Genomic DNA, 20,131 nt, shown 5'->3' with positions numbered 1-20,131 from the left:
AAGAAGTTGTATGCTACATTGTGGTACAAAGTCCATTGAGAAGTTGCAATCATTAAAGATAAACTTTTTGTGATAATCAAAAAGCCCTTCTGACGGTATTCTTCTGCATTTTGATGAATATTTAAAGGAGCTTCTATTTAATTTTTTTGCTATTTCCAGCACTTTTAATTGAACTTCCAAAACACTTATGCAGTATGCTTTTAGAATGTCCTAATTCAGGAATTTCTAAATAGCATATGCATTTCTTCTACAGTTGCCTGGTAATGATGAAAACATTTATCATCCTGAAATCAATACAAATGTCCTGGGCATCCTTGTTTAAGAAAATTACAGCATCTCTCTCAACCTTTTTTTTCCCTAAAGAATGGAATCTTTTGTTACATGCATTTTAAACTACCTGCACATATTGTTCTCTTTATAGGCTTAATTAGACAATGTGATGAACTTAATGTAAAGGTTTCAAAATACTGTCACTGATGCACAACAAGGGAAAGAAAAAGATTAAAAGAAAAAAGCAATACAAACTTGACATTTTAAAACACTTGCATTTGAAAGACTTTTCACTACTAATTGATTTTTAAAAGAGTTCTATGGAAAAGTGAACTCAGAAATGTTTGGAAGTGCCTTGGCAGTGTGCCAGAACATTTAGTACAAAGCATAACTAGACAGTTTCTGAGGCCTTACTACAACTGAAAAGATATGTTCTTTGCCTTTCTTAATCTAATTTGGAATCCCAGCTGTACACTCACAGATTATGCTGGTTATTTTCAGTATCTTGTGGACATCTTTAAATGATCAGTTGGCACAAGAAAGCCACTTCCCTGCTGTTACAAACAGGGTTAGGCAACACAAGGATTTCAGTAGTGAAATTTTCATTAAATTTCCTAAAACAAGCTATAATAAGGAATTGGTGTTCATTTCCTTATTTTAGGTGGCATTTTGATTGTATTTGTCTGCTAATGCTGTTTTGTAGCATGGACTGATTGGGCCAAAGTCTGTCATTTCTATATGTCTTTAGGGACTTTACAGTTCTGAATGGAGTGAGAAGAAGGGCAGACAATGTCTTATATTTCACAATATTTTCTTTAAAATTACATTTTAGCTCCAATGATATAACACTGTCTATTTTATAACACTTTAGAGTTCTTTGTTAGTTGACTGAAGTTGAAACGAAAATCCTACTTTTTTTATTTTTGTGGAGTGTGCACTTTTAAAACCTACGTAGACAGCTGAAATATTAATGGAAATGACATCCATTCCGTTTTGGAAAAGGAACAGACCAAATGATAACGGGTAACATTGACCAAAAGCAATTACTTTAAAAGGATACTGCTAAGTATCTGAGAAAAATGATTCCTTTGACTAGTTGTTTGTCAGGCCCTGTGTGGTTTTTATTGATTGCTCTTGAATATATAGCCCCCATGATTGAAAATGCTGCTTGTAATGTCCTTCTTTTTATCGTGCTGAGAGTATCTTATTGAGAATAATAAGAAAGAAATTTATACAGGAAACAAATACACATTGGAGCTTTAAATTAGCCAAAAGTGGTTTATAGATTACCTGTGATATTCATTTTCTAGCATGGCTCCTTTTCTAGAGCTAGTATTTAGAATTAGATGACAAAAAAATCGGGTGTTAAAAGTTGCATATTCAGTATTTGTTTATTATGTGCTTTGTTTCCCTTCTCTGTATCTGATCACCTCTGTGGAGCAGTGTAATTCGTCTTCTGCTATGAAATATACCAAGTTCGAAATGAATCATAGATAGGAATTGAGCAGGTACTATTTCTTTCATATGAATATTTTATCTTGTAGCAAACTTTTTTTTTTACTCCACAGTGGAAGATTTCCTCATAGTGTGAGTAGCTGGCAATTTAAAATGCCACTGGTCTATTTAAATGGACACTTGATTAGGATGCTCAAGAGAATGAACACAGACGTAGGAAAGGATTTAAGCAGCAGGCTGCAGTGTTGCTGACAGCACTGGCAAGGTTCTGGAACAATAAAAATCTTCCCAGACTCCCCAGCTGCACAAGCTACACCCTAGAGGATGGAATACAGTGTTTAGGACTCAGTCCTAGGCCTCAGTTCTTCTTTACAAGGCCTTTGAGTGTGCCATTCTCCTTGCTTCTTCCCATAGCAAGGCAACAGTTACCAAAGGGATATGTGCCTTTTCAAGTTACGAAAGTTTGCCAGCAAATTCTGTGTTTCATTTATTATTATATGCTTTACTAGCAGCCCTCCAAAGTTAAGAAGGAATAGCTAGGGCTTTCAATTACTTCCAGATTTTCCTGTCGATTGAACTAAAACTCCAAATGCTTTAAAATCCATTAGACTCCAAAGGGAAAAAATCCTTCATGACTCCAGTAGTAATTGTTCAGTCAGTCCTGAGGCATCCTTAGGAAAACAAAAACCAACCTGACATCTCTAGTTCCCATGCCCCAGTTACATGGAGGGAGACTGGCAAAGTAGATAAAAGCAGATAAAAGATCTGGATAGGAAAAGAACTACCCAGAAGTTTAAATTGACAAGTGGAAAGTTGGGAACAATACAAGATGGAGAGCTTTTGAAAGAAAAATCCATCTCTTTTCCACCTATAGCCTGAAGCTCTTGATCTACTTTCCCACCCTGAGAAATGAAAGCAAGTGTTACTATGGATAATGTGTCTTCTGTCTACTCTACAGAACTCACCAAAGGTCTTCACTAGACATCTCCTTAAGGCAATTTTACAAGCCTCATGTCCAGGATAGTTCTATTAAATATCTTCTCCCTTGCATTGCTTAGTTCTTTTCTCCTAAACACTTATATTGCATTAGGTCCAACATTTTTTCTGGTGATTGAGAAACTACAATCTTTCCTTTTGGAATCCATGTAAGGCTTATTTGGTTCATTCTGACTTAGGAACTCCCATTCATTTTGTTTCCAGAGATGTGCCTCATCGAGACTCATGTAAATATACAGGATTTTCAACTGTTTTTTAATGCAAGTCAGATTTAGCAGTAATTTCTTGATATGAAAGAGAATGCAGCTACTTTATTTATACACAAATGTGGCTTACAGATGCCAGCGAGAGAATTTAGCTTTTTAACTTTTTGTGACAAACATGCTTAGTCACTTGTGGGTGAAGTATTGTGTCAAATGGATACTGTTACTGGTTTGCTTAATTGGTAAACCTTGATGAGAGCACCCTGGCCACACACAAAGTGTAGTCAGGTACCTGTGGACCAAGCTCCCTATTCCCAGTAATTTCTAATTTCTCTTTCTGCACAAAGTTGGCCTGGCTGGCCAGAGCTGAGCTAGGACTGGGTAAGGACCTGCCTTAGTTCTGATACTGAGTAGATGCTGAAGATCATCCTACAGAATAGAGGTAAGTGGTCCTGCAGGAGTCATCTTAAGTGTGTCTGTTGGTACAGCAGTGCTAAATGTATGTCACAGACATGGCAAAAAATAATGGTTTGCGGTCCATGCATTTTCCAAAATAGTATTTAAATAGCCTGTAATGATTGTATAAATAGCTATATACAAAATTTAGGGGGCAGTAAAACTTGAAGTTGCTTGCACACAGCATCCTTAATACTCACACCTATCAGAGGTGTCCCTGGGCACAGACAGAACTGCTGGAGTCTCATGCTCTGTGATGCAGGATTGAACTCCTTGGTGTACAGTTGAAACCTGGACTGGAAGAAGATACATTAAAACATCTCTTTTTTAAAATCCAGATGTGGCATCTAAGGATCGGTGGGAAGTGGTGGTGGGGGAGAGCTAAGGGTGAAAGAATGAGCAAAAGAAATATCAGAATGAGGAAGTGCAAGTTAGTTAAAAACACTACTGAGTGTGCTTTTGTTGTGACTGGCCAGCTCCTCTCTCTTACTGCTCTTTCCTGTGGGGTTTGCATGGAGATGTGCCGAGGACAGGCCAAGACTCTGGGTTGTCTGTCTTTTGTTTATCTTTGTATGGAAAAGCTGATTTGTGAAATAAACAGATGTAACTAGGGATGTAATTAAACTTTATAACTAGGGATGAAATGAAACTTACTTTATTTGCATTTTCTGAATTTTTTCAGGGCCAGGACTATATGTATGATCTTACCTAGAACTGAATTTTTGGCTATGACATTCTGACCCCTGTTTCAGTACTGTAATATCCTCTGATGCCACCACTTTCATTCTATTTTGCTGTTTGTAGCTTGCATGATACAATTTTTACAGTGTTGTTTTTCCCCCCTGTCTCCCTTCATCATGCCTTGATAACTATTTTTGGAAAATAGAATGCTTTCCTGTTGAGGCAGCGGTGCCGACAGATGCCAGTTTATCAGATAGGCTGTGTAGAGCAAAGCCTGGCACTCCTGTAGCCACATCATTTCCTGCAAAATTCTACTTTCAGTTCTGAAAGATATTTTGTTTTGTTTTTGTAATTATGTTCACAGCTGAAATACAGCTGTATTGCCTTGTGGAGCCAAGAAGAAGAACAGAAAAAGTTAAAACTGATCTCCAGCTTATGATAGATGGAAAACTTTAAAAGATGCAAGTGACTTTGATAACCTGACAAAGAGTGGAAAGCTGGAGAATCAAAATGCAAGTCTGCTTCTGTGCTGGTATCAGGATAAAAAGATGATTTGTGCAGAACTCTCTTAGAGTCCAAGGGCTGTTTTGCCAAATTATCTAGGGAGAACAGAGAAAAAATAATTCAGGATTTATTGTTCAAAATAACCATCAATTTTTCATCAGTGATATTCTCTACTATGAGTCATAGCTGGATGTGTTTGTATGGGAGTGGGAAAGTAGGGATGAGGAGTATTTTATAGACAATAATATATTAATGTTGCCATGGATTTTGTGGCTGCTGCTGCAGAATTTAAGAGTTGTCACCATGGAGTTTGTTTTGTTGTATGCTGCAGAGTAGGCAAAGGACCTGTGTGATGGTGACTTGCTGAAGTGGACATTAGCTCTTTGGTTTTAGGACTTCAGGTAGTAGTGGTGAAAGTAGGTTTACTAGCTAGAGGCAATAGTCAGATTGCATTACTGCTGCTTTCCAGATGAAAGGGAAGTAATGGTGAAGTTAAGCAATGAGTGAAATATTAGATATGTAAGAAATAGCAGGAGGTTATTTGTAATAATGTGTCTGTAGAAGGATCACCTTAGTCAAAAGTGGAACCAATAAGCTTTTGAAAAATCTGGAGTAGAAACTTTTATCTATTAATTATTTCATATTTAGGTAGAAATGTTCCATTTCCTATTCAAGTGATGAGCAGGTTTTACTTATTTTTGTCTATGGTCATATTTAGGTTATGTTGTTACCACTTGGAAGGTTATTGCAAAGTGTTGTTCCAATTCTGTGCTGTAATATTATGAAAAATTAAGTGGAAATTAGTTATATATTACCTTTTATATGGGAAAGATTGGAAGACTAGTATAGAGCTAATTTTTTGAGAACACCTGTAATTTACAAAATATATCTCTGACTTTTACCAAGATTCCCTGTCCTTCCCAATAGTCATTGACAGTTTATTTTTACGCAAAGGCCATAATGAGAAGAGTTTGCCTTTCTTTTCCACAATCATCATCCAAAACAGTTATAGCTGTTAAAAATTGGTCTTGGTGTTATTCAGATCACATAAGACTTCCTTTAATTGGCCCTTAATAAGCTTGGTTTAACTGGGATTTAAAGAAAGAACAGTGGTCATTAACATTAGCCAGATTAAGACTCTGTTAATTACCACTGAAAGATAAAGTAATATGCAAAGATGGGGTCTAAAATATTCTTGCACTTAAGCACCCAAGGAAGTTGAGAAATTTCTTGCTAACTGAAATGAATAAGTCAATAGCTCTTTCTCTTCAATGCTTAAAAAAGACTGAAGAGAGTGAGAGTACAATTACTACATTTAAATACTCTGACTTAATTAGTACTGTGTACACAGATATACTTTCTATTTTGTTAGGTTTTTTCTATACTTCAAACATAATTAATGATTTGTTTCAAGTTTTTGATAAACTCTGCAAGAATGTATCATTTTCTGGTCATTAATCTTTTGTATAAGCAAACATAGTCTAATATATATATTAATATACTGATGTTTAGTTTTTACATGTGAATATCAGTATACAAATATACATTAATGTGCATATTGATCCATGTTTATACATAAATAAAATATATAAACATATGTCACATAGATATATATAAAATACTATTTTAAGTAGAGAATATTTTTCTTACTGCACAGTAGAAATAGAATCAAAATATTTCAAGCATTGTAAGCAAAATGTTAAGAAGATACATCCTTATAATAATGGCATTTTTGTGATGTCACTAGAAACAGTTTAAAGCATTCCTTAGTCATGACAGTCTCTCAAGTATCGGCGTGACATAGTATATCCACTTTGCAGCAGACTTGTGGTGGGTTTGTCAGGGTGTCCTGTCAATCACAGCACCCATCAAAGGAAAGTTCAAGAAACTGACAGTGGGCAGATATAGAATCATCTTCTGTGCATGAATAGTTTCTGACTAGTCTTCATCAGTCAGCAAGGATTTGTAATCTGAAATGAAAATTTTTTAATCTCATATAGTTGTTTCTTATATTTAATGTAATGAGAACTTTTCCCCACTGTGATACTAAGTGATAAGTTCTGGTTTAAACAAACTGCTGTTCTCAATTATTTCCATCTGTATGATTATAAATATTTAAAAAACAAGTAATTCTGTCTCTTCCAGAAAGTGATATGTGCTGATATGTTGTATATCAGTTTCATGGAATATTTTCACATTCTTGTATAGTGAGAAGGACTAACAGTTGTGCCAAGCTTACTGTTACGTATTCTCATATATTAATGATTTTTTTTGACTTCCATCTCTCTAAATAGATTGGTGATCTTAATTTAGAGAAAAGGCACTGGTTATGTATTTTCTACATTTTATTTCTACTACTTTATATAATCTTCAATTTTCTTCAAACTGCCTCCACAGGGAACAGTTGTTCAACAGCCTCTCTCTGTGACATTTATTTTTTTTTGGAGATACAGTCATATTAAAAAATGATCAGTTGGTAGGAAAAATAAATCCATGTGTTCCATTTAACTCAATTTAGTACTCAAAGATGCTGGAGTATGCTAGCCTAGAACTTCTTTTTTTAATTGTTTATTAACAATGTAGTTAGTTGAAGTATGTGTTTTTTGATGATAAATTATGATAAATCACTACAACATGTTGTGGTTTTCTTTTCTGTTTGAAATTTTATGTAATTTGTATTATATCTCCACTTTTTCAGTTAGCAGATAATAATAAACCCATGATATTCCAGATGTACTTTAATATTTTCTAAATCAAATAAATCAAATCTGCATAGTTTCATTAATTTCTAAAGACTATGCATTAACATTTAAAAATTAAGTAAGTAAATTAAAAAATCACATAGCTACACAAACATACTTAATATCTTTTTATATACATCCTTTAATTAAATAAATCCTTTAATAATTTCTTTAAATTTTTTTGAAGTCTGGGTTCTCAAATTTGGACCCTGAGTTGAGGATGAGTGGCACATTAGAGGGTTAATCCTTAAATCATGTCTTGTGTTGTACTTTTTGAATATAGAACACCTGCAAATGCAAAAGAAAATTTCTCACCCATTCGTAAAGAAACTGCTGCTTGTAGAAGACTTGGTCCCATGTGGACATTCTTATCTTCCCAAGGGTGCACCTGACACCTCCTATGCATTCTTTCATGTACATATTTCTCAGATGATGACCATAGGCCATGAAATCTGTTGCTTTTAAAATAACAGGAACTGTGTTAACAAAAGAACCTGCCAAACTTATTGTCTCAAATAAAATAATTGAAAAACAGGGCCAAAGAGGAAGAAATATGCTTTTATCGATAGGCTATTTTTACATGTGAATGGAAATTTGGATCCAATCTATTGGATTAGAAACAAACTTCATTAGCCTAAACCCAGTCAACCTCAATCCTTTATTAAATGCAGGTTTACTCTTCGTAGGCTGTGCAATATTCCCAATATTCCTATTAAATTTCTCATTCTTGCCAAAGCCAACCAGCATATTGTCATTGTACCCTGAGTGCTTGTGCTCGGAGTGCAGCCTTTGCTATGGAGCTGTCTGTGTTCCCTGGGGACTACTTCCACTACTTACATATGGGAATGAGGAAGGAATCAAGATAAGATCTTGCCTGCAGACCAAGAAAGTTCTAGCGAAACTCTGCGTGCTGCTGCTTGCTGCTGCTTTTATGGCAGAAGAAATACTGAGAACAATCTTTGTAGGTGAGCTTTGGGAAATTGTTACATTTGCCCTAGATGTAGAGGCTTTGGCTCAGCAAATTTTTGGGGGAATTCAGTGCCAAACATGTAACCTGTCTACTTACCCTACGTTTTCCAGAAGAGTTCAAGGTATTTTCCAGTATAAAACGATAACTGTACTTTGTCAGTTTAAGATTTTCCAAACACTGTAAATGAGTTTACACGTGTAATTCATGTGTAAAGAGTGTATAAGTAAACTTTTTTCCACTTGTGCCACAAACTACAAAATATAACAAACAATAATTTGATTCTTTGTACTCTGCATGGAGCATTTGGCTAGTGATAATTCATAATCATTAAAGATACTCATTAAAATTAACAGTTTCACTATCGTGGCAAGTGGAATAATCCTTCAAATAGAACAGCGTAGTGAGATAACTTTTCCTAAGAAGCATAAAGCCATTGAAAAGTAACTGATTTGGATAACTTAAATACTAAAAAAAAAAAAAAAGTCATTGTTTAAAAAAAAAGGAAACAAAAAAAAACCCTCTCAAAAAACCCAGAAAAGTACTATCTCAAATATTCTTTACATTTTCTTCTTTCCAGTCTTCATGGTAAATACCTCAAGCACTTGCCAGTGTACTCCTTCAATGAAGAGCAAAGCTGAAATCTGTCACAAATCATACCTAGCTGCCAGAGAAATTCAAATTGCTGTAAGCACAAGTGCCAGGGGAGCTCTTACAGCGATGCTGAAACCATAATGCAACATTCACAACGAGATCATTGCATCATAATCTCCTTCTGAATGTGACTCCCTTTGTGTGTCAGGTGTTTGCATGTCAGAGGGAGAAGAATAAAGGGGATTGTGAGTTTAGCACAATCTGTTGTTCTGTATTAAAGTTTGGGGTTTTTATAATATTAAAAATGACCTGGTTTTAGGTAGGATATTCCAAAGGCTTCTGAGCTAAACTGCTGCCCTCTAATCCCCTCAATACAAAACACTTTTGTTAGGAATATTCCTGTTTTCATTTCAGACAAGCTAGTTACTTGGAATTCCCTCTAAACCTATAAGCTTCCAAAAGTTAATATATATTAAAAATTATATTTATTTTCAGTGCATGCATCACAACTATTTTAATTTTCTAAGTGCACAATCAATATTTAAATGAAGAATATTTGATTCTTTCTCAGCTGCATCAGCTTTTAAGCAGAGTAAGTTTATGAAAATCCATGGAGGGTTTTTTTTTTCAACCCCCAGATTTACAGCAGCATAAGTGAAAGGAGAATCGGGGATATATATTACAAAATTTCATTTACATTATTTAAACATTCATCAGGCCTGCCTTTACTTCATGCAGTCATGCTCACAAAGTATATGGAGGCTGTTTTGGGTGTTTTTGAGAGCTTATATCAATATATTCTGAGACCTGAATGTATGTCTTCAAAAAAACCTCAAATTACACTGATTTTAGTGAGTGAAGAAAGCTGGCAGCAGATTAGTTCAGAGATGTGAGTAAAGCTGAACATCCCTCTCACTTGACTGCCACCCAATAGTATTTTACTCATTAACTTTGGCTACAAGAAAATATGTTTGATTCTCTGTTATGCAACTGAAAACCATTTAGAGCTAATGGTAGGAACAAGACTGTGGATGAGTGTATAGACAATTTCACTGAAAGACCAAAATCTCACTTCAGTTGTCCTTCTACATAATTCCTTGTACTGCTTTTATGATAGAAATATAATAGTGATTTTCACATCTGCATAGACTGGTTTCAGACCTGCGATCTGTAGGGCAGAATTTGGCACATACCTTGCTTGATGTGTGGCATTGGGCACAAAGCAAGAAGCCACTGTAAGTTCCACCAAGTTGGGTGGTGTGAGCTGAGAGCTAGTGGTCTAGTCAGTAAAGCATCTCTAAGGAAATATGGTCAGTATGATTGACTCAAACATCTTTTGCCCATCTCCTATGAAATCAGTTATTTGCCAGTGTGGAGGGCCTCTTTCTGTGTTTTAACAATTTTTTTTTTCTACAGTCTATTTAAAATGTAAAATATGGAACTGTATACCTTGAAATGCCTCATTGTTTTTAACTTAACAGAGTAGATGGCTATCATCAGGAGTACAGTTGATGGGGATTTTAAGGGTAATTTAAGTATCTAAGTCCCCAAGTACAATCTTAAAATCCTGCCAGGCCTTTTACAAGTCTGTGAAGGTCTGGGACAGCCCAGAGGAATGGAGGTATTTTTCAAAACTACTGGGTACTTAAGACCTAGACTGAGAACCATACATTCTTAGATTTTCTTGTTGTTGATATTTCTGCCCTGCCTAGCTTAGGTGCTCTACAATCTTCTTTTCTTTTCTTTTCTTTTCTTTTCTTTTCTTTTCTTTTCTTTTCTTTTCTTTTCTTTTCTTTTCTTTTCTTTTCTTTTCTTTTCTTTTCTTTTCTTTTCTTTTCTTTTCTTTTCTTTTCTTTTCTTTTCTTTTCTTTTCTTTTCTTTTTTCTTTTTTTTCTTCTCTTCTCTTCTCTTCTCTTCTCTTCTCTTCTCTTCTCTTCTCTTCTCTTCTCTTTTTTCTTTGAATTCTGAGCAACCTCTTTCTGTGCATTGTTTTGCATGTATGAGTTGACTTCAATTCTTTTATGTCTGCTGACTAAAAGTTAGGTATTGTGTTATCACTGTGCCTTTTTTTGGACCTGAGGATAAATGCCAAAGAGCAATGATGAAAAGAAGAGAGAAAAAGAATAAATAGTTCCGCATGCCACTGAAACTGCATAGGGAATTTAGGTAGGCAGAATGCAATTATGCATTTGGAATATAGCCAGGACATATGGGTTAACACATGTACTCCTGTGAAAAGTGCCATGGGATATTTAATGACTGTAAGTTGTCAGAACTCAGTTTTATATCTCATCTGAAAGACAGCACCACCAGCCGCATGATGTCCCTTCACACCATGCTGAAGCAGTTCCTTGCTATAGATTCAGAGGGAGGGAGGGAGGAAGGGAAGGAAGGAATGGTGTCTTCTAAATCTCCACTTCCATTTCTTGCTGCAGTTGGGCTTTCTTGAAAGATTTGTAGCAAAAGATTATTCTCGCCTGGCTTTCTTAGCTAATGAGCTCCAACAAATTCACTATCCGAATCTGAATAAATCTGATTAAATTGCCTTGGCCAGAAATGGCTTGCTCTATGATGCTTTGCCACGCTTTTCTTTGGATGGGGCCCTGCAAACCCTTCTGGACTGGCCACCTTTGGAAAATCTCTCATGAGTGTAAAAGTCTTGCTCAAAGGGGAGTAGTGCATGGGTGTAGTAAAAAACACAAGCATGTTAGCAAAATCTTTTTTGTTTGTCAGCTCATAATGGCATGATAAAAAAATAAAAACGAAGAGACTGTATGTCAGCTATCGTATATGTTAGAAACATAAGGACTCTTAAGAAACTGTTATGCAGGATGAATTAGGTCTACTATGTATTTAATCTATTTATATGAAATCTATTCTGGTGGCACTCAAAGCATAAGAACAGGCATTGCAATATCATCTGTTACTAATTTAATTGTTATGAACTTCTGCAGTCCTAACTGTAACTGGAGTGCCCCAATCTTCTATTCTATTTATAATTTGGGTGGGTTTGATGATGGCAATTGTTGAAACGTACCCCAGGCTGTACACTTGATGTGCAGCTTGGTGGATTCTTCTTCCTGTAGCTGTTAATGGCAGATAATTTTAATTTTTCCTTTTTAGCAAGGGCTGCTCAAAGTTGTGCTTTCTGCCCTTAATTGATGGGCTTATTTAATGAAGATCTATGGCAGAAAACAGTGTACATCAATTTCCTGAAGTTTGAGCATTCAATATAATTGATATTACTGGTGTTTTGTCATGTTGGTCTGCTGATGGGAGCTTCTTTGCAGGACAAGTCGTAAAGGGCTGGATTCCACAGATAAAACAGCCTTTGTGATTCTTGAGTAAATAAATGCATTCAGTCCCTGCATTACACCATTTTTTAGGCAGCTTTGTCCCCTCCTGCAGACCATTGATGCTGTTTGTCTTTTTGCAGTCGGGACTTTCTTTTTGATGTGATGATTGACTGGAGCTCACCAATCATTTGTTCAGCTGTGTAAGCCCACTAATTTCCCAAAGTTAATCGTAAGAGTGTGTCTGGTTGAGATAATTGAGCTGGTTGCTATAATTCTGCTTCTTGATGCAAAAGTCATGAAACTGCAATGTGAAAGGAAAGCCTTTTAAGGGCAGGTGTTCAGAATATTGTAAAGCCTTCCCTGTTCTATATGTTTGTTTCAGTTTTGGTATAAAAGAGGCTGTCCTGCCCATTTTCTCTAGACAAGCATGATAGTATAACTATTATCCACTTGGAATAATAAGTTTCTTGTTTTCAACTATGAGAATACCTGAACCAAAATATAGTAAAAATAAAATAGAGATAGGTGCAACTATAAAATCTTAGAACCAGTCACACATCTAGCATGAGAGCTTGTTAAGAATCTATACATTCTTGGAATTTATTTAAGCACCAGTTACTTATGTGGTGTCATTTTTTCTTGAAAATGCTCTGTAAAGGAACAAAAAAGAATGCTTTAGATATGAAAGGCTATTCTATTTCTGCAACTGCAAGCTGTGTAAAGCAATTCTTGAAAATGTAAGAAGAAATCTTATTTAAAATTATAGGATTCTGCATTATAACCAAAGAAAAATAAATGAAAAATCTGTAATATTTCTTAAATATTCTGCAAGCTATGGAATATGCTGGTAGTCTTACCACACCAGAGCTAGCAAAAAAGTTTCAGTTTTGGTATGCTTCATTAACTGTTTGCATACAAGACAAAAGTGCTTTCTGATGAAGTGTAAAACCAACTTGGGACCAATTTTCCACAACATAAATTCAACATTCATTCCATCCCCTGATATTCTTAGATTCAAACGGCTAGGGAGGTTTTATGTCTTATCTTTTATCAATAATTATTTTTAATTGTACAATTTTAGATTATTCAGCCAAATGTAATAAGCTCAAGTTGATTTCATACTGTGATGATTGCTGTTAAAGACATGTTGCTTTCAAGAGTACTGTGATTAGTCTTGTTATGTGTGTTTTTAAGCAGTTATTTGAAATTCTGTATTATGGATATCTCTTACTAGAGTTATATCTCCAGGTTTTATCACTGGGGAAATATATTTTATGCAGGCATGTTTTCCTTCAAGGATGAATTTAGGATCACACCTTTTAATTTTTTTTTAATTCCATTTGTGGAGTTGAACTAATTGTATGGTGATAATGTGAATTTCAGTGAAGTGGGAAGTGCCCTTTCATATTTGGAACTGCACATCTGTGAAAGTGATTTATTGTGATAATGTATTTAGTGCTTCTGCTCATGATTCAAATTTGTGTTTGCTGAATTCTGTGTGGTCTCAATTTTTCTATTGAAGCTTGGCTGGTGATGTGCTATCTTTGTATCTTTCTATAAACTATCGAGTATTTACTGAATGAAGTTTATTTTACTTTTGTTATAGAGCAGTTTATCTATGCAGAGAAGTCACTAGACTCCGCTGAGGTGAGAGGGCACATGGCAAATGTAGAGTGCGTTAATGTATACAAAATATCTGGAATTACAGGAACTTTGCCTGACATGAAGGTTTACAAGTTATCCTTAATCACTTCCAACATGGATAGGGAAATATTGCAATTTTCTATTTAGCTTTATGTAGACTTCTTTTTAGTTTAAAGTAATTTGCTTGCGATAGAGAGAGAGAAATAATAGTCTTGTGGAAGTTTATTAATAAAGGAGGGGGGAAGAGTGGTCTGGTGATTCCCTCCTTGCAGAGGCTACCCTGTAGACTGCTGAGACACCTCACTATAATCCTGATAAACCTTTTATAGTAAATGCCAAACTGCAAACTGTCTTTATTGATTAATTTTTAAGGTCTGTTTTCCAGCTCTTGCTTACAGTGAGGAAAAACTTAAAAAACACCAGAAAGGGCTTTTTTTCCCTCTACAGTTATTTTCATATGTATTTTCTGTGTTTTGGAAAATGTTCAGGTAGATAAAGATGTGAACAAATTGTTGATGGACAGGCAGAAGGGATCCTGAAGAAAAATGAGTACTGAGATTAGAAGAAGTTGAGCATAATTGCCTTATATGCAATATTTGACCCCATGTATAGCCTCACATATGCATTGAATTAATTCAAAATTGTTGCTGAATACAACCACTGAATAAATGCTTTAGAGCCTATTAAGTATGTCATTCTGTTTGAGTTTTGTGCTAATTTCTTTCCACATGTTTAGGCCCATCATGGCTTTTTTTTTTTTTTTTAATACTGTGTTCAGTCCTTTACTATGTGTGCTATAAGCGTAGGAACTGTGAGCACGTCTGAAGTAACATCTGCTCTGTCTTTTTGTTGCTGGGTTCATGGTATAATTAGCTCTATATTTCACCAAATACAATTTTGCTCCCATGGTGGATAGAACAGCATGTAGAAAACATAAATAATTGCAGATTAGAGAAACAGAAGGGAAAGTGGGTGTAGGTGGCTTTGATTGAAAAAAGGGTTAAGGAGAAGAGAAGGTCAACTCATTATAGGACATAACATTATTAAAATTATACTTGAGTATACTTCAGTTTCTCACACCTGAAGTATGCAATTTTCTTGTTTAATTCCACCTAGTTTTGCTAAAAGGAAAGGTGTTTTAAAAATAGAAACATTATTCTAGGTTATATGGATTTAAAAATCCTAAATTATGTGTAAGCTTAAATGAGCAAGCACTCATAGACTAGGGTATGATTTTTTTTTTTATTATTATTAGCTTAAGATTGCAGTTTATAAATCACACTTTTCTGGACAATGCAGTGAAGATTCTCTAGGGATTACAAGAGAGAAGTATTCCACACAGGCTTTTTGGGTGAGCATTATGCAGCTTGCTACAGAGTTTCCTACTCTATGAAAATTCTTCATTATGAAACTACTTCTAGCAAGAAAGACATCAGCAACTTGATTCAGTACAGGTACCTTGTACCATTTGGAATGCTTTCAGGCATCCCGTTTGGCCTCCAGCTTCCAGTCCTGAATGGAAGTAGATCATATGCAGTGGGTGCTCTGTCATACTTGTGAGCCCTGTGGGGACACATCAGGCACCACATCAGGGCACCTGAAATGACAGCAGGTGACAGAATAGACCTCCAGAGCTTGCAGTGCCACATGCAACACAGTTCCCTTGTCTCAGGGACCAAATAGTGTCACTAATAAGACAGTGAAAACATTTCAGAATTTCTTCTTTGCCTTAATTTGCACTTCTATTAATGATCCTTTAAAATATTCTCCTTTCTATAACATCCAGAAATAGTAATGCGATTGGTGCTACTACTAATCAATATTTAAATAATGATACAATTTGGTGATGTCATATCTGTTTGAAAGATATTTTAGAAATTTTTCTCAGCCTTGTCTAAATAGAATTAGTTTATGAAGAGAAAGAAGATAAATCATGGTGGTTATAACCACCAGGAATTTTCCAGAAATACTCATGTCTGGCCATGTTCTCTCCATAATGCATGTTATCCTGAGTTTGTACCAACAAACATCTCTTTCAAGAATGGGATGTGTTTTCATTCTTTGTCTTTTTTCTCATGGAGTATCAGTAGTTTTCTAATGGCCTCATCCAAATCAAAACAAATCCCATTGTTACATAGTTCCCCAGCTTCTGCCAACTTCACAAAAATGTTCTGGAACTTCATGGGGTGTGTTAGAGTATGTTCTGCTAATACTGAATCTAAATTCCATGGAATTGCTGAAAAATGTGGGTAAAGAGCTGTAATTGGAAGTTTGGAAGATAAACAACTTCCTGCACTCACAAGACCATCAGTCTTATAAAGTCTTATAATGACCTGTTTTCTGACAAAGGGATTTTGAATTTCCAACTTTTCATCTGCTGTGTATGTGCTGTGTGTGTGCATCTTGTACATCTGGGTTTAGGTATACAGTTTGGTACAAATCTCTTTTGCCCATTTACAACACTTCTTCCATAAGCAGTAAGAACTTAGACTTTTTAATCAGCATGTTTAAAAACTCATTCAATTCTCATTGATACAGAAATCATCTTAAAATTAGTTTGCTATTCATAGTTTAGACTCGCGTAAAGGATTTCTGACTTCCTGTTCTTGACAATTTCTCTTGTATTTTTGCCTGTTCCTACTTAATTGAAATTTCTTTATTTGAAACCTTAAAAAAATAATTAAAAAAAATCAGTTATGTTCAGACTCTAGGGTAGGAGATAAATTGAAATTTGAATGTCATAGCAGGTCATGCTGAGGTAAGAAACATAAGATTTAACATCTAAAGTTCAATCGTCATGAGGTACAGTGATCTCAGTTGTCACTGCTTTTGTGTAAGCAGCTTTGTTAGAGTTAACTATTTCTGGTACCATTATAATATTGGTTATTGTAATCTTCAAAGAATAGTATAGGACAAGTAATAAGGCTACTGGTACAAGAAAATGTAATTTTCCTCCTTTTTTGCTTTCAGACTACAAACAATAAATCATTTTGTTCAAGAGACAATAAAGCACCAACTGAGTGCTGGTTAAATTCCTATCAGGGGAGGTCTTCAGTAGCTTTCTAAAACAAAGTAATTAGAGAAGGAGTTCTTTTATAAAAAAAAAAGGATTATTTTTGTATATCTCTTGTGTTCTTACAGGTGTTAATCAGAGTAGAGTAAAAAAGATTGTATTCTACTTCCATTTTACATCAGAGACATAAAAGTTATAAATCAACTACAACAATTACAAAACACATAAAGCAAAATCCCAAGAGCAACAAGAATTTAGACATAAATGGCTTCATTGTACTGATGAAGGTTACAGTTGTTCAGTGGGAAAAGAAAATAATAGGAATCATAGCACATAAATGAAAGAAAAGGATGTCTTGGGGGAGGGGAATGGGGAAATGTTTCCTTAATAAAGTCAACATACAGAAATAAAACCAACATCTGCTCCTCGTTTCTCTATTTGATTTTACTTTTAATTACAGAACTTCATAGTTGAGGCAATTTTGGTAGATGTGTAGCTTTTCCTTTTTTGTGGTTGCAGCTACTGACCAAGTTCTAGAGGCACTGAGTTTATGGTTGTGCTTTTTTCTGGGTCTTTGAATAATACTGCCTAGCAATGGACCCTGTTTGCCTTTTGAAGGGATGTCTCCTGAGGTTCCTGGCTTTTAGTGTTCTGCAGCTGGTAAGCTTCAGCTCAGCAGCTCCTGTTGTTGGCTATGGTGCATAAGGGAGGTTATGGAAAAGGTTTAACACCTCTGGCTTCTCTGTTCACCCTCTGAGTGTCTTTAGATTTCTCACTTTCTAAATGATTCTTCTAGGCCTTTATTAATGGGGAAAAGCTATTTATGTAAGCATGTAGAGGTGGGATCCCTTCCCATGTAGAGATGGGATGAGCTGGGAGAGATTCAGCCAGGACTCAACTGGATGCTTCTGTGGTCAGAAGCAGAAATTTGCCCTATGTGCAGGAACCAACTTTAACATGTGATTAATTGTTCTATCAAGGAAAGATAGATATATTACTGGCTTTACGAAATAGTATTGCAATACAGCTTCAATCTGACATACTAATTGATTGATAGGTGAGTTTTGCTGGTACATCAGCCAAAAATAATTATGCCATGAACATTGTTGGGGTATGACTGCAGTGATTTGAATAAGGAAAAGTGCACTTGTTACAGGGTTCTGTGTAGTTAAGGAACTTGTGCTGAACAGGTGAAGACTAATGTGCTTGCAGGATTTATACTCAAGGATATTAATGTAAAGCTGCATAGACTAAGGATGTTTAGATAATTTTGTTAAACTTTGAAAACTTGGTAGAGTTCTTTGCAATCATAAACTCTCTTATAAAAAGTTAATTTCAGGCAATAGCCATTTGCAAAATCCCCCCATTTTTTAAATAAAATTCTATATTTCTGAGCAATATGCCCTCAAAACCATATACAGAACTTCTGTGTGGAGTTGTGAAAGAGCATTTGTGCTGTATTGTACTCTTTCATATTCCATAACTGATAAGTTTTCTTTATTTTAACTAAAAAATAGCTGGCATTGTCTTGAATATTTTCATTTTAGATTATGCTAAATAACTTGTGTGTTGATATTTGCCAGTATACATGCTTACATTCTTTACTGAAGCTGTGTGGGAGATCAGGTTCTGAAGCATATTTGTGCTTTGACTCCACTTTTCAGTGTTGTCCTCAGCATAGCAGAGATGATGTGGAAAGGGATCTAGACTTTGATGACTAGCTTTGTCCTTTGAAATGAAGTAGATTCAGAGACTTTATAATCTGCTTTTTTAGGGGCACACTATGACACCTGTCTTGTGAGAGCTGTCTAAATTATAGTGCTCTGACTGCTCTTGCTAAACCAACTATAGTCACTGGACAAAGCAACACCTTTAATTACTCAGGATTACTAAAAACTTATCTTCTCATCATACATGCTGTAGAGTCAGCTGTTCCAATATGTGATTTTTATGGTTTTGAGAAGTTGCTTCACTAAACCTTGACCCAGTGTGCTATATAACTAACTGATTTACATGGAAGTTCTGGAGGTTACTTCTCATTACTCATGTATTACACGTGGGTTAGTTGCCTTTTTGATCTCCATTAATATTGTGCACTCAGAAATATTCTTCAACTTTATGATTGGGTATTTTCTCCATTATTTATTGTATGCTACTATTCCATGGTAACTCCCTCACTGTATCGTACCATATACATCTTGCAGCAAATACCACTGAGCTGTGATCACATGTTCGTGATAGGTTTAGAATTCAGTAACCATTCAAAGTGTATACTGTGGCATGTTTTATTCTTTATGTCTGTCTCATTAAGTGACCTATTAGGTGTAAGGTATAATCATTTTTTTTCTACTCTGTGTGTAAGGTGTTACAGAAAGGTTGCAACCCCACTCAAGAGGCTTCTCGGAGTGGAAGATAAAAATAGTGACTTTTCATGGAGTTCTGTTTGCTGTGGTATTTTAATGTTGCCCTGAAAAGTCTTTCTCTGCAACCATGGATACCAGCTTCTGTGCCCATTACTTGCATGCCACAGATGTATGTTACATCTTGGCTACAAGATGAGAAGAAACACATTCTGCTCTCTCTGTGGTTAACTGAGCCATCCCTCCCTGCCTCAGTTCTTCCTGATATTCTATTTTAATTGGCTATTATGGATTATTTAATTAATGATTGGGTCCCAAACTGACCCACATTTCATCTTTAATTTAGAAGTTTGGATTTGTATTTGTTTGTTTAATGAGTTTGCATTGTTTTAACTCAATGACAATTAATTGGACAGCCTAGGTCAGACTCCTGGCAGTGTTTTTTCTCTGCATGATCTCATTCTTACTCACTGTCTGAGGCCTTTTTCAGCCTGAGCATGGAGGGAGGGAAAGGTATGCCCTCCAGCATGACATAAAGCCCAAACCGTTTCAAGATGGCTGTTTGAGACTGAATGTAGAAGATTTCAGCAGATGGCTTCTAATTACTTGAGATATGCCAAAGTGCTGAAAGGAGCATTTGTATCTTCAAACCTAAGGGGTAGCTGTACCTGACACAATGTGAGTGGCATGTGCATTAATGTACCCATGTCAGCATTTATTCCATCTACAGTTTCTGCCATGAGCTTTATCACAGATAATTGTCTATGATATGAATGGAACTTCCTTGAGTATTGTTGTAATAGAGCTATAACTAATAAACCTATTACAGAAAGTAGAAGAAAATCCTATGCTTTTTAATGGAAAGTAGAAATAAAGCGACAATCTATATTCATACTCATTTTATCGAGAAAGCTATGGAAACTTTGAATTAAAACTATCATTTTGACCTTT

General features: G+C 35.4%; 1 protein-coding gene and 1 long non-coding RNA gene across 7 annotated transcripts in view; one reads left to right on the top strand and one right to left on the bottom strand.

The window, feature by feature from the left end:
• DACH1 (dachshund family transcription factor 1) overlaps positions 1-20,131 on the top strand; it is a 356,490-nt gene that overhangs the window by 198,099 nt on the left and 138,260 nt on the right. The window lies entirely within an intron of this gene.
• LOC137467037 (uncharacterized) lies at positions 4,495-8,534 on the bottom strand. The gene is made up of 3 exons (XR_010995388.1): positions 8,373-8,534; positions 7,622-7,764; positions 4,495-4,660 (listed from the first exon to the last, which is right to left on the bottom strand). It is a non-coding gene; the product is annotated as an uncharacterized lncRNA (long non-coding RNA).

The sequence above is a fragment of the Anomalospiza imberbis genome, chromosome 2 (assembly GCF_031753505.1).
Source record: "Anomalospiza imberbis isolate Cuckoo-Finch-1a 21T00152 chromosome 2, ASM3175350v1, whole genome shotgun sequence".
NCBI lineage: Eukaryota > Metazoa > Chordata > Aves > Passeriformes > Viduidae > Anomalospiza > Anomalospiza imberbis.
The sequence above is the reverse complement of the archived record's forward strand: the minus strand, read 5'-3'. Positions and strand labels throughout refer to the sequence as shown.